Source organism: Stigmatopora nigra, unplaced genomic scaffold (genome assembly GCF_051989575.1).
Source record: "Stigmatopora nigra isolate UIUO_SnigA unplaced genomic scaffold, RoL_Snig_1.1 HiC_scaffold_25, whole genome shotgun sequence".
In the NCBI taxonomy this organism is placed as follows: Eukaryota; Metazoa; Chordata; class Actinopteri; order Syngnathiformes; family Syngnathidae; genus Stigmatopora; species Stigmatopora nigra.
In genome coordinates this window covers 2,156,910-2,179,747 of record NW_027551604.1, presented here as the reverse complement: position 1 = coordinate 2,179,747, position 22,838 = coordinate 2,156,910, and the positions used below count along the sequence as shown (strand labels likewise).

General features: G+C 37.4%; 1 protein-coding gene across 1 annotated transcript in view; it reads right to left on the bottom strand.

Moving 5' to 3' along the window:
• Window positions 1-22,154, bottom strand: part of LOC144191986 (aldo-keto reductase family 1 member D1-like) — a 76,011-nt gene extending 53,857 nt beyond the window's left edge. Inside the window, exon 1 of the mRNA XM_077710958.1 lies at window positions 22,074-22,154. The gene's annotated coding sequence lies outside the window, so the exon portion shown is untranslated. The remainder of the gene's footprint in view (window positions 1-22,073) is intronic.
• Window positions 22,155-22,838: the final 684 nt, after the last annotated feature.

The window sequence follows — 22,838 nt, the reverse complement described above, 5'->3', positions numbered from 1 at the left end:
TATATTAATCGTAGTACACGACTATTTGACAATGCCAAAGTACATAGACGGTAAACTCAAGCTCTATTGTGGTTCAATGATGTTGTTTTTCCAGAGAAGCAATACATTTAATGGAATTCTATGGTTTTAATGTATTTGATATAACAGGGGTGGGCAAATTTTTGGGCCCGGGGGCCATATTGACTTTAAAAATGTGACAGATGGGCGGGGTCAGGAGAAGATATGATACATATAAAGTGCATCCGTTAACAGTACATATGAAAGAAATATAGACAGAAAAAAGGACTCAAGTATTAACATACTTATCACTCATCATTCAAGTCAAAAGTATAAAGTACTCAGTAAAGTAGAAAGGAAAGTATTAAAAAATATTAAAATGTCATTTAGATGGGCGGGTCAGCACAAGATAGGATACACCTAAAAAAGTGCATCCGTTAAGAGTACATATGAAACATAAACAGAAAAAAGGACTAAAGTATTAACATACTCATCACTCATCATTAAAGTCAAAAGTATAAAGTACAAAGTAAATAGGAATGTATTAAGAAATATTAAAATGTCATTTAAAAGAAGATAGAAGGGCTGTAAAACACCAAAAACTAATTAGAGTGGACAGAGCTACTGACACTGGCTTCCACTTGACGGCGCCATCTTGGGGAATAAAATGAAATAAGAAGAACAAAAGGTAATGGTCTGAAGCAGTCTGTTTTTACTTGCAGATAAGCCGCATCCTTAAAATTGCCTTAAAAATGGTTGAATTTGACAATTTCCCTTGTATAAGCCGCCCCCTGATTCAGAATTTTCACCTCCATATTCATGGTTTTAATAGGGAGTACAAATGTGTTACTTTGAAGGGAAAAATCATAAGGAAAATCATCGCAGGTGGTATTTCTGAGATACTGATTGCATATTCCTAAAAATAGATGTTGCCTGCACGAAGACAAATTCAAAAAGGGAGTCAGGTGAGCAGTACAACCAAGAAGTTTGTCCGTAGCGGTCTAGTTTGTCATTCCTTGGTAAGATGGTGGCGTCCTGAACAAGAAAGTGATTTTTTTTCACGTTTTATGCAAAATACGGTTAATTTTTTTCTTGAATTTTATTCATAGATGTCAAAATACATTTTGTTAAGCATTTTATCTGTCAGTTTTGAAATAAATGACCGTATCAGCCACATTTTTTTAGGGTTATAGCGTTTCGTTCTTGTAACCTTGCAGTTTTTGTTAATTTAAAAATGTATGCGCAGATAAGCTCTACCCTCGATTCAGTCATACGTTTTTTTTGCGACAAATATGCAAGAAAATACCTAATTATATAAGAATGGTTATAAAACCAAAAGTGTTGTAGATTTGACCACAAAATTAAATCAAAAAAACAAAACAAGTCCTGTTTTCAAACATAAACTTAACAGAAACATGCCCTATTTTTAAGATCTACCATATGAAAATACTAAATATCCTCCATGAATTATTATCTGCAAAGTATCTTCTTCAGAACAAAAGCTGGCAAAAAAATCCATCTTTCTTATTTCTCATGGGGGAAAAATTAATTACAAAGGATTGTCGTAATGGGATGTGCGCATTTGAACCCTGGATGAATCTCAAAAAAACAGTTTCTGGTACAAGCGATGGCTAAAAAACCCTGTCATATTTATGCTAGGAAGGCAGCCATATTGTGATAGGAACAGTCGTCCGTCATTTCTAGCTCGTGAAACCAATCAGACGTTGACATGGCTCGCTATGGATGACTTGAATTTCGCAAGTAGGTCCACATGTGTTGGTGATGTCATCCCATTGGGCCGTCAAGAGTCGTACGTTTAATTGATCACTTAAGTTCGGGGCACTCGATGCCATGAGAACAATGAGGCTGAAAGAAGTTCATGTCGCCACTTAAAGCACAAGAACATACGCTTCCAGTTTAAGAGAGTTGCGGTGGGGAAGTAACCCAATGAAATACTTCATTATTGTACTAAACGATGTTGTTGGTGGTGGTGGTTGGCGTGCTAAATGCAATGACTGTCCCGCATACCAATGGGTCGTTCAATTCATGGTAAAATAGCTTGGTAAAGCTAATGTCTGATTGTTTGATCTTGTCCTTCTATGTTAATCAAATGATTTCTATCAATTGTGTTGTGTGTTAAGCCAACTTGAAAACCAGCAGCAGCTTCTGGTTTCAAAAATGTATTTTGCCTTTTCAAAAGTTTGACCCAGGCAAGATGTGTTTTATTAAGTTGTCATCACTCGCAAATGGTGTTTTTGTTCAGTGAAAACATGAACTGAATGTTTGTTAGTATACATATGAGCTAAAAAGGTGACTAGGTTTTTGTTCAAAATGATTTTATAAGTACGGTTTAATATACAAGTACTGTTTAATATCCAAGTACTGTTTAATATCCAAGTACTGTTTCATATCAAAGTACTGTTTAATACCTAAATACTGTTTAATATCCAAGTACTGATTAATATCTAAGTACTGTTTAATATCTAAGTACGGTTTAATGTCTAAGTACTGTGTTTAATATTTAAGTACCGTGTTTAATATCTAAGTACTGTTTAATATCCAAGTACTGTTTAATATCTAAGTGCTGTTCAATATCTAAGTACTGTTCAATATCTAAGTAATGTTTAATATTGAAGTACTGTTTAATATCTAAGTACTCTTTAATAACTAAGTACTGCTTAATATCCAAGTACTGTTTAATATCCAAGTACTGTTTAATATCTAAATAGTGTTTAATAAATAAGTACTGATTAATATCTAAGTACTGTTTAATGTCTAAGTACTGTTTAATGTCTAAGTGCTGTTCAATATCTAAGTACTGTTCAATATCTAAGTACTGTTTAATTTTGAAGTACTGTTTAATATCTAAACACTGTTTAATATCCAAGTACTGTTTAATATCCAAGTACTGTTTAAAATCCAAGTACTGTTTAATATCTAAATACTGTTTAATATCTAAGTACTGATTAATATCTAAGTACTGTTTAATGTCTAAGTACTGTTTAATATCTAAATACTGTTTAATATCTAAGTACTGCTTAATATCCAAGTACTGCTTAATATCTAAGTACAGTCACCCGGAATATTGTTTTATAATTATATTAAAGTATAATTATTGATGAACCTAACAACAACCCAACAAGAGTAAAGACGTTCCAATCATAGGAATCCCACTTTTCATTTTTTTCCTTTCCTGGTGTTGCTGCTACTTCGAAACACGGCGTGGCTAATTGTACAGTGCTCACCCAGAAGTCTAAATAAGGTTGCGAGGCCACACAGTGCGACGTAACGTCGGCCCAAGGCAAATTGTGAGCTCTCTTAAAACTGATTGTTTTACTTTTGGGTGATCCATCTGTTCGGGGCTCTTAAAATACACCAGCTTCCATTTATTTTCATGTCTAGACCGTAGCTGGCTTAATGAGAACTGACGGAAGGGTGCCGTGTTACTGAAGCACTATCCCAAATACTGTATATAATGTATAGTATTTATGTGTTAAATCATTTCCTAAATTCAAAAGCTTATTGATTTTAACTTAAGTAGGTGGACGGGACGTCAAAGATTTCCGGGAGCCATCTTTATCAAATTAATCGATTTGATTGGCCTAAAAGTCCAACCAATTGATAGTTTATTAGCTTGAGGGTATATTCACTCAAATAAAGTCTGTATTTTCCTTATATGGTATGGAAAGAAAATACAAATGGACCCTTTTTTGGATTTAATGTGGTTTCTTTTCACATTTTCTAGAGTCCCAAGACTACCGAACCAAACCACACATATGCAAACATCGTTCAATCATTGTACAAAAATGCCAGGGTGGGGTAAAACGCTAAATACGGAAGGTAAAGATCTCCAAGTTGTGAAGATAAACAACAATTCCCATGATGCCTGTGGCAACAAAAACCTATTACCGTATTTTCACGACTATGAGGCGCACCGCATTTTAAGGCGCACCCTCAATGTAATACATTTTTTCCATATATAAGGCGCACTGGATTATAAGGCGCACTGGATTATAAGGCACACTGGATTATAAGGCGCACTGTCTATTTTGGGAAAAAAATCAGACTTAAGTGCGCCTTATAGTGGTAAAAAATGGTAATAGATATTGACTTCTAGGTATGAAGCACTCACTCGCTACACAGTCACCTCTAGAGCCAGCCATTGTTGATGTTTTGGATTTTTTTGGTATAAAATCTTGCAGTGGGGGAGGAGCTGTATGATGGAAGATTGTCTAAACTAAGATGGCATCTGCATATTTAACAGTATTGTTTCAGTTCGGGCGTTTGTGTTTTTTTAATATCCGACAGTGGTGGTTTTTCGTTTTTGGTTTTCTTTTTTTCCATATATAAGGCGCACTGTCTATTTTGGAGAAAATTTAAGACTTTTAAGTGCGCCTTATAGTCGTGAAAATACGGTAAGTGTAAAAAGCTGTGTGATTTCAAAACTGGTTCGCCCTGATTTTAATCTAAGATAACATTTAAACAGAATTAGAGACACTGTTATTGGACTACAGAGTGTTTGCGACTACAATGACAAAAAAACGTACCCATCGGCAAAATTCCCAGCACCTGCTTCAACACGCCTCTGCTCAGACTTACTCGCACTGGTCATTAGACAACAAGAGTAGGTGTTTTGGCTTTAAGCTGTTAATTGTCAGATCAGTTGAATTTACTAGCAAATGCAGAAGAATTTGACATGTATTCACCCAGAGCTTATAGCTATGCCTAAATAGCATCAATTAATTAGCTTAAGGCAAAATGCTACCTACAATGCAGAATAACATAGACTCAAGTTCAAGAAACTAACAATGTTATTGGAGTAGTTTGAAAACATTGCATGACTTGAGATTAGCAGTGTCTAGTAAGGTCTTGGTGTCAAATCCACAAGCACCGTATTTTCACGACTATAAGGCGCACTTAAAAGTCTTCAATTTTCTCCAAAATAGACAGTGCGCCTTATAATCCAGTGCGCCTTATATATGGAAAAAAACAGAAAACCAAAAAATAAAAAAACACCACTGTCGGATATTAAAAAAACACAAACTTCTTAACTGAAACAATACTGTAAAATATGCAGATGCCATCTTAGTTTACAATATCTTCCATCATATAGCTCCTCCCCCACTGCAAGATTTTATACAAAAAAATTCAAAATGGCTGGCTCTAGAGGTGACTGTAAAGTAGTGAGCGCTTCATACCTGGAAGTCAATAGCAATTGCCGTATTTTCACCACTATAAGGCGCACTTAAAAGTCTTGAATTTTCTCCCAAAATAGACAGTGCACCTTATAATACAGTGCGCCATATATATGGAAAAATGTAATTCATTGAGGGTGCGCCTTATAATGGGGTGCGCCTTATAATACAGTGCGCCTTATAATACAGTGTGCCTTATAATTCAGTGCACCTTATAATACAGTGCGCCTTATAATACAGTGCACCTTATAATACAGTGCGCCTTATATATGGAAAAATGTAATTCATTGAGGGTGCGCCTTATAATGGGGTGCGCCTTATAATACAGTGCGCCTTATAATACAGTGCACCTTATAATACAGTGCGCCTTATAATACAGTGCGCCTTATAATACAGTGCGCCTTATAATACAGTGCGCCTTATAACACAGTGCGCCTTATAATACAGTGCGCCTTATAATACAGTGTGCCTTATAATACAGTGTGCCTTATATATGGAAAAATGTCATTCATTGAGGGTGCGCCTTATAATGCGGTGCGCCTTATAGTCGTGAAAATACGGTACATTCACACAAATTCTTCTCCCCAGCTTCTGGCCTAGGAAAAAACCACATACCGGGGCCACTACGCTCTTTCCCCTGCCAAACCAGAGCCATAATTTTGCTTTTGTTTCAGACATAAGCATCAGAGAGCCTGAAAAATATAGAAACCCGGTTTGGGTCGGACTGGGAAATCAGAAGAAGTGGACCAACCAACCAAGCCGCTAAAGTTCTCAGTTTTTGTTACGCTCTTCCCTTGGATGTTGAAGCGTGATTTGTTTATTAGGGATCGTCAAAATGCCCAATATGGCTTTCCTAGTAAAACTACTCCAAAATGTACACACAGCTGACATTTACTATACGTAGACCTTGACGGAATAGACTTTCTGTCAATCTATTACTATTGTAGTACTATTGTAACAAATAGTGAAGAGTAGATGGAGGTGGCGTGGGAGTGTTAGACCCAAAAACCCCAAAAACCTCAACCTCCTTATAAGCCAAACACAAGCGTTTTGTTTAAAAAAAATGTAGCCATGCTAGTATATTATTGTGTTTTTGACCTCAGGAAGTTTTGCCTTTCACACAGTGTTCCACCAACGTCAGGAATTATGACACATGGAATGGCCAAAGTGCAGCGTGGCCACCGGTTCTGACCGCCATGTTTCACGGGAAACCGGATGCTAGCATACGGAAAAAAGTTTTTTTTTTTTTTTGGAGGTTCCATTGTGGTTGTGTGATGTATTGGGGTATAAAATAATAAAATAAAAATATATTTAGTAGTGGTGTGAACGAGGACTGTACTGTTCTTTTTATTGTTTTTAAAGTGCATTGCCAATCAGATTGTGTTTTGAGGGAAATGGGAAGAGCAAAATGCTGATAAAAAAGGTATTTTATAGGAAGAGGACTTAGTGTTGTGCGATGTGAGATTTTTTTTCGTTGCTAAACTGTTCAAGTGCACTTTTTTTAGTTTATTTTTTAAACTTTCATCACTAATATTATTGTCTTTAAGTTAGCAGGGTATGTAACTAAATTTGGTAATTTAAAAAAAAATTAAATAATGAACAGATTTAAAAAAAAAAAAAATACAAACAAAATATCTATACTGAAGTACTGCTTAATATCTAAGTACTGTTTAATATCTAAGCACTGTTTAATATCCAAGTACTGTTTAATATCCAAGTAGTGTTTAATATCTAAGTATTGTTTAATATCTAAGTACTGTTTAATATCCAGGTACTGTTTAATATCTAGGTACTGTTTAATATCAAGTACTGTTTAATATCCAAGTACTGTTTAATATCTAAGTACTGTTTAATATCCAAGTACTGTTTAATATCTAAGTACTGTTTAATATCTAAGTACTGTTTAATATCTAAGTACTGTTTAATATCTAAGTACTGTTCAAAATCTAAGTACTGTTTAATATCAAGTACTGTTTAATATCCAAGTACTGTTTAATATCTAAGTACTGTTTAATATCCAAGTACTGTTTAATATCTAAGTACTGTTTAATATCTAAGTACTGTTTAATATCTAAGTACTGTTTAATATCTAAGTACTGTTCAAAATCTAAGTACTGTTTAATATCTAAGTACTGTTTAATATCTAAGTACTCTTTAACATCTAAGTACTCTTTAACATCTAAGTACTCTTTAACATCTAAGTACTCTTTAACATCTAAGTACTCTTTAATATCTAAGTACTGTTTAATATCCAAGTACTGTTTACTATCAAGTACTGTTTAATATCTAAGTACTGTTTAATATCTAAGTAGTGTTTAATATCTAAGTACTGTTTAATATCTAAATACTGCTTAATATCCAAGTACTGTTTAATATCTATTTACTGTTTAATATCTAAGCACTGTTTAATATCCAAGTACACTTGACCGGCGACCAAAAGACCAGCGACCAAACGTCTGAGCACCTTGTCACAGTATTAATATTTGATATAAAAGTGTGGCTAATATGATCCAAAATTAAATATCTACGAATCAGTAGGTGTCAATCATAATAACATTATGATTATTACTCTTGTATTTGATGTATAAAAACAATTCTAGATTTCATTTCAAAAACAAAAACCCCAAACTAATAATATAACAATGACTAAAAAGACAAACATTCAGTTCCTGCCCCCCCAACATGAATCAACAAGACGTCCAATCCATTTTGAACGGCAACCTCTCCCAGTCGGAAGACATTGGACATTAACAGGGTGCCCTAAAAGGGTGAAATAGCTAAAGTTGCGCTGCCATCCACCAATTGAACCTCCATCAGCAAAGCACCACAGACTAAAAAGCACTTGTCCACCAGGCCTTATTTTGATGGATCGAATTCCTCGAAGGATGACATGTGGAAGCCTTTATTTTGACTTGACTTTCATCCTGACTATTTACTCTCAGTGACCACTGGTGAGTCTGATCTTGTCATTTTCGATTAGGATCCGTCTCAGAGAATCAGCAGCGGAGGAGTGCATACCATAAGGTTTTGTAATCCAAACTGAATTGACAGTAAGCAATGCATTCGCCGTCTACGAACATTACACATGAAAAACATACATGCCAAAGTATCGGGCAAGGTCAAAAACCCCCAAAAAAGAGGCTTATGCTAACGTAATGTGCGCCTGGCAACGTAAACAGTGAACAGTTTGAAGGATTTAACCTTGACGCTGGGTTGCTACCTGTTTATTTCTAGGTGGAAACCACGAGAAAGCATGGTATGGCCAATCTATACCAGTGGTGTCAAACATACGGCCCACGGGCCGAAACCGACCCGTCTGGTAGTTTGGTACGGCCCGGGAAAGAAAGCTGCATTGTATAAAAAAAAATATGAATTTTCTTTAAAATTTGTAGTTCTTGTATTATCCGGTAGGGGGTGCAGGGTTTTAGTAGCAAAATATATCTTTAACAGTTTCTTTTTATAAAACAAAAGACTGAAACTCTACACCAGGGGTGTCAAACATACGACCCGCGGGCTGGATCCGGCCCGTCTGGTGGTTTGGTACGGCCGGGGGAAGAATGCTGCATTGTATAAAAAAAAATATGAATTTTCTTTAAAATCTGTAGTTCTTGTATTATCCGTTAGGGGCGCAGTGTTTTAGTACGTGCAGACCACATGAATTGACATTTATTTATGTTCTTATGTTATTCTCTTGTTCATAATATATTGTTCATAATGTAAAAGGAAAATTCTGTTAATAAACATTTTGATATTTACTCATTCTTTGCACTAATTATTAGTATTAGTGACTAATACAAAGGGAAAAAAGTGGGCTTATTGTTCGTTCTATGTCATTTTGCAATGAGTTTACTGGTTAGGCTGTATTCTAAAACACTGCGCCCTCTAGCGGATAATACAAGAACTACAAATTTTAAAGAAAAATCATTTTTTTTAATACAATGCAGCTTTCTTACCCGGGCCGTACCAAACCACCAGACGGTCCGGATCTGACCCGCGGGCCGAATGTTTGACACCCCTGATCTATACGTTTACCCGCATTGGGATTTCTTTTGCTTTTGGCGTTACGGGTAAACAGAAGGTGGAAATGTTTTTTTTTGGTGGGTATTTTGACATGGGTCATTTGAACAATTGTGTTCCTAAAGAGACCCAGACGGGATTGGAGGAATGTTGATGACGTGTAAGATGACACTAAGCTCAAATGTATGGGAGTTGGTGAGGCCCCCCTGTGATCGATGGCGGGTGTTTATGGAAGGCAATCATTACAAAAAAAGCTCAATCAAAATGCATCAGTGTCACTTGGGGATGATGGACGGAAAAATTGACAGCTTGGATTTGGAAGGGGACGTTAACGAAAGGTTGGCATGGTAGAGGTTTTGCGTAATGTTTTTTTCTGAAAGAAACGGGGAATAGTTATTTGGGTTCAGATACAGTTTTTCTCCCAAGCCTATACTCATTCCGATATATTGCCGTGTTGTATTGTCTTAAGTTGGTATTGTACCCATATGGCAGGTTGATTTGAGAATAAAAAATATCACAATACTTTTTTATGTGAGTTACTGTATTTTCCGTGACCGGACGTTTGGTCGCCGGACGTTTGGTCGCCGGTCAAAAGGTGACAGAGAGATTACTGTTGAAACTTAGCTCTCAAAATTATATTAATGAGAGAGAGTTTAATATTTAAGTACTGTTGAAAACAGTAGATATTTAAATATTAAACTCTCTCTTATGAATATAAGTTTGAGAGCTGGTTTCAAGAGTACTTAGATATTAAACAGTACTTAGATATTAAACAGTACTTAGATATTAAACAGTACTTAGATATTAAACAGTACTTAGATATTAAACAGTACTTAGATATTAAACAGTACTTAGATATTAAACAGTACTTAGATATTAAACAGTACTTAGATACTAAACTGTACTTAGATACTAAACTCTCACAGATATTAAACAGTACTTCGAAAATAAACTGTCTTGGATATTAAACAGTACTTAGATATTAAACTCTCACAGATATTGAACAGTACTTCGATATTAAACTTTACTTAGATATTAAACTCTCAGTTATTAAACACTACTTCTATATTAAACTCTCACAGATATTAAACACTACTTCGATATCAAACTCTCTTGAATATTAAACAGTACTTAGATATTAAACTCTCTCTCTTAGATATTAAACTTGTTCTGTCGTACCCTTGATTCAGCCATAATTTTTTTTTGCGACAAATAGGGCGTATATACGAAAAAATACTTTAGTTACTACAGGAATCTGTATCTGTATCTGTTGTTGAGGATATGAAGTACACATTATTCACTAGTGATGAAAATACAGAACTTTGTTGAGGCTGACCAAAGAAGGAGTTTATCATTAACAAACACTCAATTCAGCGAATGCCTTGGCAACAGATAAAATATCATCAAAAACCTCCATCATAAAGTCTTTGAAAACCTGAAGATTGTACAATCAGATCACAGAGTTTCAGCTTCATGACAACTTGGCCATCACCTTCAACTTTAATGAAACTGGAATACTCAACAACAGTTCCACGAGCTCGCCAAACAATTTCCTTCAAAAGAACACGGGTCCCCTTTCTGGCAGACATTGTTGTACTCTACTTAATCAATCTAAGTTCTCTTGGTTATCCTTTCAGGGAAAAGTGTTGCAAAAGCCACAAAACCACAAACAGAGTTACCGTATTTTCACGACTATAAGGCGCACTTAAAAGTCTTAAATTTTCTCCAAAATAGACAGTGCGCCTTTTTTATGTAAAAAACAGAAAACCAAAAAGGAAAAACCACCACTGTCAGATATTAAAAAGAAAAAAAACGCCTGTACTGAAACAATACTGTTATATTTTCAGAAGCCATCTTAGTTTACAAAATATTTTTTCATATAGCTCCTCCCCCACTGCAAGATTTTATACAAAACATCAACAATGGCTGTCAACAATGGCTGGCTCTAGAGGTGACTGTGTTGTAGTGAGTGCTTCATACCTGGAAGTCAATAGCAATTACCGTATTTTCACCAATATAAGGCGCACTTAAGTCTTAAAATTTCTCCAAAATATACAGTGCGCCTTATAATAGGCGTGTGCCTTATATATGGAAAAAATGCCATTCATTGAGGGTGCGCCTTATAATCGTGAAACCACGGTAGTTGAACATCTGATTCTCAACAAATTGTTTTCATTTTGGACTATAAGTCGCACCTATTGTTGCCCTGCATATTGGAATTACAGTAATCCCTCGTTTATTGTGGCTTTTATTTTGGCAGCTTGACGACATCGTGGATTTTTAGTAAAGAAATAATATATACCGTATTTTCACGACTATAAGGCGCACTTAAAAGTCTTCAATTTTCTCCAAAATAGACAGTGCGTCTTATAATTCAGTGCGCCTTATAATACAGTGCGCCTTATAATACGGTGCGCCTTATAATACAGTGCGCCTTATAATACAGTGCGCCTTTTAATACAGTGCGCCTTTTAATACAGTGCACCTTTTAATACAGTGCACCTTTTAATACAGTGCGCCTTATAATACAGTGCACCTTATATATGGAAAAAATGTCTTTCATTGAGGGTGCGCCTTATAATGCGGTGCGCCTTATAGTCGTGAAAATACGGTAATCTGAAATAAAGTCCAGCCGTCGAGGTGAGCTGACTCGGCATACTTTAAAATCAACATTTAAAAAGATATACGTTTCCAGGGCGTTCCAACTCGCAAATTCAACGTTCCTCGACATATGACAGCTTTGGCAGATTGTATTGCCTTGACAGACGTTTTAGCACTGGAGCAGTGATGTGGCTAACAAATCACAGAGCGGACTGAAACAACAGCAAGTGGGATTGCCTTGAGTTATAATCTGCGGTTGTACTTCACTGCCACATTTACAATAACTTCAATCACCCTCTTGTGAAACTATCCAGAACATGATAAATTGTCGACATATTTCAATAATTGTGCTTCGTAGAGGTTAGCTGGAGGTCTTAGATATTGTCAAGTAGTACACGGGTGTACTAAGCGAAGCCGCAAAGCGTGTTTTTTCATTTTTTTAATGCGTTTTGCATACTTGACTCAAGCCAAAATGCTCTTCTTCCAGTTCCGCGGCCTTGTGGACGTCATATTTGTCGAACTGAACGTCTCTTGCTTGTCCCCGTGTCGTTCTTGTTTTATAAATTCATGTCCAGGACAGAAATTAGTAACAGAAGCTACGTGGAGTTCTTAGCCACACATACCGAGGTGCTTTTTTCCCACCAGTATTCCAGTCGATTCATTTCAAACTAAACAAGGTTGGGTTTTGAGGAGTGGTGAAGGTGTACCTGAATGTCCACCGCAGTGTCAGGGATGTCATATTGAGGCTTGGAAAGGAAGCGGAGTTGCTGTGTAGGTGTTTGCACTTAGCATGCATGCATGCTTGCTTTAGTTTCTGTGTGTAAATAAGTGTGTGTGTGTGTGGTCCATTTTTTTTACTTATGTTTAAATAGGGTTTTTTTCTTATAGTTGCCAGTGACTGTTTTGAGAAGTTGAGCTGGATTTACAAATACAAAAAGGAAGCGGTGATCGGACGTTTGGTCGCTGGTCAAATGGTGTGTTTACTGTTGAAGGCAGCTCTCAAAATTATATTCATGAGAGTTTAATATCTAAGAGAGTTTAATATCTAAGAGAGTTTAATATCTAGGAGAGTTTAATATCTAAGAGAGTTTAATATCTAAGAGAGTTTAATATCTAAGAGAGAATTTAATATCTAAGAGAGAGAGAGTATTCTCCAAGTACTGTTTAATATCTCATTGTTTAATATCTAAGTACTGTTTAATATCTAAGTAATGTTTAATATGTAAGTACTGTTTCGTATCTAAGTACTGTTTCGTATCTAAGTACTGTTTCATATCTAAGTACTGTTTAATATCTAAGTACTGTTTAATATCTCATTACTGTTTGATATCAAAGTACTGTTTAATATCTAAGTACTGTTTAATATCTAAGTACTGTTTAATATCTAAGTACTGTTTCACATCTAAGTATTGTTTAATATCTAAGTACTGTTTAATATCTAAGAGAGAGTTTAATATCCAAGTACTGTTTAATATCCGAGTACTGTTTAATATCTAAATACTGTTTAATATCTAAGTACATTTGACCGGCGACAAAAAGGGACCAAAAGACCAGCGACCAAATGTCCGGCCAAGGTCCCTAGCGGTCTAGTTTGTCATCCCTAGGTAAGATAGTGGCAAGCAATGGCAGGCACAAGTGAGTTTTTTCCTGTTTTATGTAAGGAACGGTTTATATTTTTCTTGAATTTCATTCATAGACGTACAAATCCATTTTATTTAGGCTTATATCTGTTTATCTATATTGACATAAATGACCTTATGACCCTATTGTCTGGCGTCATGACATTTCGTCTTTATCACCTTGCCATTTTGTGCATGTGAAATCTAATTTATGCACATATAAGCCTTACCCTTAATTCAGTCATCAATTTTTTGATCAACAAACAAGGCCCATCTCCAAGAAAACGCCCAAACTATGATCTCAAAGGAGTCAAAACATTACTCCTAACAACAACAATACCCTAAACAAGAAGTATATTTCATATCCCTTGTCAAAAACACTTACACATCAAACAATAACTCTCCAGCCTGTTTAATTCTGACAAAAAATAGAAAGGCATTCCATTTGAAACGACCATTCACTGCAGTAAAAACTGGATTAGATCATCTACCGCTTTAAACAATCAAATTTTTATGTGAGAACTGAACCCCGAACAGGCATTTTGGAATACTGTATTTCTCAAATATCGTGCGTTCCCAAACATCAGCAACATTCTTTCAAAAACATCGACAGAAATGCGGCTCCATCGACATTCCTGATCCACATGTTCGCCGATGTCCCGAAGCGACACGGTTGTCGCCAACGAGAAGATTTACAACAACAATAGAACAATGTGTACCGCAAAAAAACAATCGGAACACATAATTTCTTCTAGCTGTTGCACCGCTTCAAAGAGTTTCAAAGTTTTTATTCGAGAACTCGTTCTATGATTTGCAGATGTGTCAAATGTCACCATGTCGGAGGATCACACAAACATGTCATTGGTATTGTCCGGCACCCCCGTGGGAACGACCCTAGTCGTCAAATGACTGACGCTTCATCGGCGGGTTGCGGCGTTTTAACATTTGAGTTGGTGACGATGGTTTTGAGAGCACAGATGGAGGTCCAGTTTCAAGAAATGTTGTTTTTATTTCTTTGCGTATTCATTTTCTGAAGTCTCCTTTGTTTTTCCAAGTGTTTAAAGCTAACCACATTTCGACCATTGCGCTGACAAGTTGTGAAAGTTTTTTTTTCTTTTTAGAATTATGGATAAGGTGAGACGACAGGAATATTTGGTGGGTCGTGGGTCTTGACCAGAAAATGGCGTAATGTACAATATCTTCTTTATCTTTCAAGCCACCTTCATTTTTTTGGTTCACCTACTTCCTCCAGATGTCTGAGCTAAAACCAGCCAGAATGTAAACGTAGAATATTATGGTGTTCTTTCTTTTGTTGAGTTGCCTTTTGAGGTTTATCTTGAAATTATGGTGTTCGGACGTTTGGTCGCCGGTCTTTTGGTGACAGAAAGTTTACTGTTGAAACCAACTCTCAAAATTATACTCATGAGAGTTTAATATCTAAGAGAGTTTAATATCTAATTACGGTTTAATATCTAAGTACTGTTTAAAATCTAAGTACTGTTTAAAATCTAAGTACTGCTTAATATCCAAGTACTGCTTAATATCTAAGTACTGTTCAATATCTAACTACTGTTTAATATCTGAGTACTGTTTAATATCTAAGTACTGTTTAATATCTAAGTACTGTTTAAAATCTAAGTACTGCTTAATATCCAAGTACTGCTTAATATCTAAGTACTGTTCAATATCTAAGTACTGTTCAATATCTGAGTACTGTTTAATATCTAAGTACTGTTTAATATCTAAGTACTGTTTAAAATCTAAGTACAGCTTAATATCCAAGTACTGCTTAATATCCAGGCTCAGCAAGGCCGCTGGATGAAGTGGGAAGGTGTGGAGAGGAGGAAAATCACGTGGGGCGATCTGTGGAGCATGGAGGCCAATAGACTAAGCTTCATCATTGGAGCCACATATGATGTCCTGCCCTCTCCAACCAATCTACATGTCTGGTATGGAGAGGACCCAGCCTGCCTCCAGTGTGCAGCCCCGGCAACCCTCAAACACATCTTGGTGGGTTGCAAGACCAGCCTAACGCAGGGAAGATACTCCTGGCGCCACAACCAGGTGTTGAAGTGCCTGGCTGCTGAACTCGAGAGCAGGAGGGTAACCACCAATGCCTTGCCTCTCCAGACTACAGTCCCACAGAAAACAACTTTTGTTCGGGAAGGGGAGAAGAGAGGAACCAAGACATCTCCTCCGGATCCAGGCCCACTGAACGCTGCCCGGGACTGGGAAATGCGGGTGGACCTCACCCAGAGACTCACCTTCCCACCAGAAATTGCAACAACCAACCTGCGCCCCGATCTGGTCCTCTGGTCCAAATCCTGCCGGCGTGTCTTCATTGTTGAGCTCACTGTCCCATGGGAAGAGGCCATCGATGAAGCATTTGAGCGGAAGAGGCTGCGATATACCAACTTAGCAGCTGAAGCAGAGGGGCGGGGCTGGAGCGTAAAGGTGTGGCCGGTGGAGGTGGGCTGTCGAGGCTTTGTTGCCAAGTCCACCACAAGGCTCCTGAAGGAAGTAGGGATTAGGGGGCAGGCCCAACGGAAGGCAATTAAAGAACTTGCCACTGCAGCGGAACGGAGCAGTCACTGGCTGTGGCTGAAACGTAAGGATGCAACATGGGCTGCCAATTGATCGCGTGGTTCCACCTTGCGCCACACACCCGGGGCTGATCATCCTGTGGTGGGCCAACCTCTGCAGAGGGTGTCTTGTTATAAGTGGCCGAAACACCCAATGACGTGTGGGGCAAACAACTGATGATGTGGCGTGCAGGTGGCACCACGTGATCCTAGCCAAATCCCACCCCATGTAAGACGATATCTCCAATCACTGTCAATTGATGTGCTGAATATTAGGGATATTTAACACCTAGTCCTATAAAGAAGTCTAAGTACTGTTCAATATCTAAGTACTGTTTAATATCTGAGTACTGTTTAATATCTAAGTACTGTTTAATATCTAAGTACTGCTTAATATCTAAGTACTCTTCAATATCTAAGTACTGTTTAATATCTGAGTACTGTTTAATATCTAAGTACTGTTTAATATCTAAGTACTGTTTAATATCTAAGTACTGTTTAATATCCAAGTACTGCTTAATATCTAAGTACTGCTTAATATCTAAGTACTGTTTATTATCCAAGTACAGACCGGCGACTAAACATCCGGTCACGGAAAGTATCGTACTTACTTGCATATATACACTGCGTATTAGCCAGACCCTGAAAATTGCCTTAAAAAATGCTTTAAAATTTTGAATTTCTCTCACAATAAAATACCAAGATTAAAAATATTTCACTTCCATATTCATGGTTTTAATAGAGAATAGAAATGTGGGAAAATCTTGAGAAAAATAAATGTACGTGGTATTTCTGAGATACTGTATGAATCGATAGGGTTGTTTGCTGGATTTCCAAAAGGGTGTTGTTGCCTGCACGTAGACAAATTCAAAAAGGAGGTCATGTGAGCAGTACAACCAGGAAGTGTGTCTGTAGCAGGCTAGTTTGTCATCACTAGGTAAGATGGTGGTGTTCTGTACAAGTAAGTCAGTTTTATGCAAGATACAGTTTATTTGTTTTCTTGAATTTCATTCATAGACGTTCAAAGAAATTTTGTTTAGCGTTTTATCTGTGTATCTTTTCTCTATTTTGAAATAAATGACCATATCTGCTACATAATCTTGTGCTATGTCATTTCGTCTTTGTCACCTTGTAGTTTCGTGCATGTCAACTCTAATTCATGCGCATATAAGCCGTACCCTCGATTCACTCATCATTTTTTTAGCAACAAATACAGCATACGTCTCAGAAAATACGCTATACCTTTTCAGGGACTAAATTACTAAGCAAAAAAAGCCAAGAATCTTGGAAATGTGACGGTCCTTCAAACACCCCACTTCCGAGGCCTTCTCAAGCTTCTCCATTCCCACTCGTCTCTCAGCGCCGACACTCTTCCCGAGGCGCTTCACTCGGGCAAAAACACACCTGAGCACCTTCCTTCCGTCCTCAGGTATTTCTTTTGAAAGCCATAATAAATCACATTGGCCTTTTGTGTGTGTTTCACCTCTCAAGTTTGCATTTTAAGGCCAAATAAGGTTTCCCTTATATTTTAAACATGGTGTCTTCTTCTTGTCATCGCTCCGATGGTCCATTTACGCAAGCTTAAATGTCCCAAAAAAAGGAAAGAACTCAGGAAGATGTAGAGACAAAAGAAAAAGATTTGGCTTAGAATGTATCTTTGCAATAGTTGTTGGTTCCACATGTGTTCCTTATATCGCAAGTCAGTGATTTGGGTTGCGGTGAAGTGACACTGTGGGGAGGAAAAGCAAAGTGTTTATTCAAAAGGGAAGAATGTGACATTCTGACCAAGATTCGGCAGCGTGGTGGGCCGTGCAAATATGAAAAGCATTCGCAGTGATAAGACTTTCCAAAGAACATATCATCTGCTGGGAGATCACAGTCGGGGGGAGAGGAAGCGGTCTGGTTGTCCGTCTGCAAAGTCGGGAACAAATCCTTGGAATCTTTATTGGGTCTGACATTTTTTTTTCCGGTCTATCTTTGAGACCAAGTCTTCCTGACAAGTCCCTTCCTATCCCGGCGTCCAATCTCAGGCGAAAAGTTCCTAAATCCCAATAGCGGTCTGTGTATTTTCTCGTAGTGCCTTCAACGAATCAAATACGGTATTTTCGTTGCTGTTTTTTGGTCGCCGGCCGTCTTATCAACTCTTGTTTAATGCAAGACAGCCTGCAGAACTGATTGTGAAGGCCTTGAGGCCGATATCTTGACCCTGGTAACAAATAATAACTGAAATATGATTGGTTAAATGCTTCAATATGAAAAAGAAACATCTAGAAGCAGTGCAACCAGAGGGTGGAACGCAATGAAAGTAAGCCAACAGACAATTTGTAATTATTTCATATGTATTGATGGACATAATATACTAATATATGATTCAGATATTTCTTAGGCCAGCAGAGAAGGCCTTAAAGGCCACTGCTAAACCCATCCGTGGCCTTTGGGCATTCTGGGTCGGTGGGAGCCAACTTCCTGAAAACAATGGCGTGGACTAATCTGCGGGATTTGTCGGTGGATTTGATAAAGGCCCGTGTTCTTAGCCAAAGTTTCTCTGACCTCTTGTTTCAAACTTCTCATCTGATCCCTGTGTGCCCCCCTACTTCGTCCCCCCCTGGGATGAATAGAGCAAGAGTGGATTACCAGGGGTGCTGTATGTCTAATTAAACTCCCCCCCCCCTTTACATCCCTCCGTCTTCAATCCCCCGGCATTCTCCCTTTTCTTTGGCGTAATGGCGGCGCGGTTTTTCGTGGTAATGAAAGGGCCCACGCCGACGACCCCAGAGGAAAGCGCGGCGGTGTCGGGGGGTCACGAGTCAAAGGTCAATCCTCAGAGGTTGGGCGGAGGCTAATAAGGTGTTTTGTCACTTGAAGAAATGTCTAATCTTCCTGAGACTCAATAGGACGCATCCATCCATCCGCCCGCCGACCCCCCCCCCCCCAAACACACTTTCATTGTCCTTCTTCAAGGCGTTTCCTCTTTGTAGTCCATTGACAAGATGCTGTTTGTCTACTGGGAATTTACACTTTAGTTGTGCGGGCGGCGTGTAAATGAAACCTCATTCGGAATTGGACCATTGGATTTTTCCAGGATAATAAGGAATGATTGACAGGCCACCAATATTTGTGTGACGATCAAATGTTAGTGATTTTGAACAGATGAAGTAGTGGAATAACAGCTGAAGAGAAAAATATTTGTCTTTAGTGGTATGTAGGAAAATTAGGTAATGAATACAGTTTTTAACACAAATATTTTTTATGATACTGACCGTATTCTCATTTTCGAGGGTAAGGCTTATATGCGCATAAATTCGACTTGACATGCACGAAACCCCATAACGCAAGACAATGCAATGATTTATTTCAAAATAGAGAAAAGAGAACAGATATAATGCTCAATAAAATTTATTTTGACGTCTATGAAAAAAATTGAACGTAACTTGCATATAATGTGAAAAAAACTCACCTGTGCCTGCCATTGGTCATTCAGGGCGCCACCATCTTACCTCGGGATGACGAAGTAGACCGCTATGGACACACTTACTGGTTGTACTGCTCACATGACTTCCTTTTTGAATTTGTCTACATGTAGGCCAGACCCATTAGGAATGTGCAATCCAGGAATCAATACATACAGTATCTCAGAAATACTACATACTATGATTTTTCTTAAGATTTTCCCTTCAAAGTAAAACATTTGTACTCCCTATTAAAACCATAAACATGGAGGTGAAAATTGTGAATCAGGGGGCGGCTTATACGCAAGAAATTGTCAAATTTAACAATTAGAAGGCAGTTTTAAGGGAGCGGCTTATTTGCAAGAAAATACAGTATAGGCTTATACGTGAGAAATTGTGAAATTCAATGATATTAAGGCCATTTTAAGAGTGAAAAAACCTATAAAAAAGTGAAAATTGCAGCACTCCTGAGTGCAAGTACCATTTGACATGTAAAGTCGTGCAAATGACTGCAAATCTCTTCCCGTGGTTGTCTTCCAACTCCTACCCCTCATTTTCCTCTGATTTCCGTTCCCCAATTAAAATCCATCCTTTGGCTGCCCGTACTACGACGGCTGGAACTGGCCGGCCCGCAAACGCAACTGGGCTGACAAGAGCGCTCTTGATGAGGGTATTATTTTAATGGGAAAGAGATGCCTATTCATTATGTGCACGCGGCCGTCACGCAGACACAAAGAGCAGATAATGACAGGAAGCCAATGGTGGCGGGTAGCCAGGTCGGTCGGCGAAGAACGCTGCCCGCTTACCAGCTGTAGGCAATAACGTGGTCTCACACATCCCATTTACATACGTAAACTGTCAAACATTTGATTTGTCATTTTTTTGACTACATCATACAATGTATACAGACGCTCCCCTACTTACGAATGAGTTAGGTTCCCGAGCGCTTGTTCATAAGTTGAAATTGTTGATGAGTTGAAATTGTTGATGAGTTGAAATTGTTGATGAGTTGAAATTGTTCATAAGTTGAAATTGTTGATAAATTGAAATGGTTCTCAAGTTGAAATTGTTCTCAAGTTGAAATTGTTCTCAAGTTGAAATGGTTCTCAAGTTGAAATTGTTCATAAGTTGAAATTGTTCATAAGTTGAAATTGTTCATAAGTTGAAATTGTTCATAAGTTGAAATTGTTCATAAGTTGAAATTGTTCATAAATTGAAAATGTTCATAAGTTGAAATTGTTCATAAGTTGAAATTGTTCATGAGTTGAAATTGTTCATAGGTTGAAATTGTTCATAGGTTGAAATTGTTCATAAGTTGAAATTGTTCATGAGTTGAAATTGTTCATAGGTTGAAATTGTTCATAGGTTGAAATTGTTCATAGGTTGAAATTGTTCATAGGTTGAAATTGTTCATAGGTTGAAATTGTTCATAGGTTGAAATTGTTCATATGTAGAAATTGTTCATATGTAGAAATTGTTCATAAGTTGAAACTGCTCATAAGTTGAAATTGTTCATAAGTGGAAATTGTTCCAAAGTTGAAAATGTTCAAATTGAAGTTGATTCAGTTCTATATTTTGTATTATAATGTATGTTTAAGGCCTATATAAGTATATTGAAGGTCTATATAAATGCATTTGTATGTTTAAGGCTTGTATAAGTAACCAGCATTGGTTTGTACTGAAAAAAAAACATTTAACAAAATGGAGAGAATACATACAGTACTGTATACATACATTAGAGAGATGGACAGAGATTTACGAGAAAATTTCCGAAAGAAGCTATCTAATGACGATTTCAGTTTTCTTCTATTTTTCATCATAAATGATGCGGTAGCACTGTATGCCATCATTAAAAAGATTTGCAACCTTTGTGTTTATAAATGGTACTGACGGTCGAACAATTCAAGTTGTATTCCTGTGCAACGCTCACCACTTTCTCACGCACATCAAGCTTATTACTGCCACTTTGGTTTCAATAAGTTGAATGTTCGTAAGTAGGGGAGAGTCTATATTCAGTTTTGCCCCGGATTCGACGCCAGCCTGTTTACTCTATTATTTTCCGCTCACTTCCATACGGGTGGGCGCACTCGTATCTTTAGATACATTTTTGCGTGCCTGAATGTTCCGGCATACGTGTACACTGGTTGAAAATTGATCTGGAAAAACCCCATTGGTAGTTTTTTCGTTGTTTTTGTACGGTGACAAAAACACATGCGAATACGCTCAGGACGACTTTAACGTGACGGAGGTTTTTTAAGCGAACGCTGGCAAATGTGTGTTTGTAAAATATGGTTGGCGACTCTTGAGGAAAGCCACAACACAAAGTCAAGGCCATGTGGTACGCCGTGCCTGTGACGGCGAGGAATTTGACATATTGAGGGCTAACAGGCTTTTCCACAAACAACAATATGGGGGAAATCCCACATTCGTATCCTTAACGTGTTTGTGAAAGAGCTACTCTGTTATTGTCAGCTGTCGAAATGAATTACAGTCCAATGCAAAGATACTTTGGTCTTACGTAGAGACAAATGGAATCCCCAGACGCTGCTAGATTTTTGGGAGGGTGACCACGTCTTGGGAAGACTGAAAACCATAGAGGAAGAACAGATTTACCTTAGACTTTGGGTGCCCCAGTCTGTTTTTTTCTTCTGTGGATCTTCCAATTCTTTAAATCTTGGAATTTCCATCATTCCTGAAAAAAAAATTGGTTTGTGAAATGAGGTCCAAGTCTTTCCGAGGGAATTCCATTGTGTTTCTTGCCTCTTGCTCCAAGTCAGACATCATCCAAGGCCCTTGTGAAAAGGTTGTTTTATGTATGATTTTTATGGTTCTGGTTTAATTCTGAATTACATTCTTGAGGAAACCACTCATTTTTTTCAGTTTTGGGATTACAACTACAACAAAGAAACTAGTATTTATGCTGGAAATATCTTAAAATAATCCCCAAAATTGCAATTTCAAGGGATAATTTAATGCAATTACAAAAATGAATCTAATAAAATACCAGACTGTATCTTCAATTTTAAAAGAATTTACAACATAGTTCATCCATGTACAGTACAACCAATGTAGCCACACAATATGTAATGAAAATATAGGCATAAACACACGTTTTATACAGACTAAATTATTTATATGGCATTTCAAAAGCCACTTTCCTATACTAGCCGCTAATTTAGCATTCACAATATACCCACAGTAAGTACATATAGTACCTGAAATGTATCTGCTAGTATAGTAATTAGCTTCTCGTGACTAGCATTAGCCTCACGCTAATAGCTCATTACAATAGTATATATACACAAGAACTAAACGAGCCGCGAATATAGCATTCACAATGAACCTACACTAAGTATAGTACTTCAACTGTACCTGCTA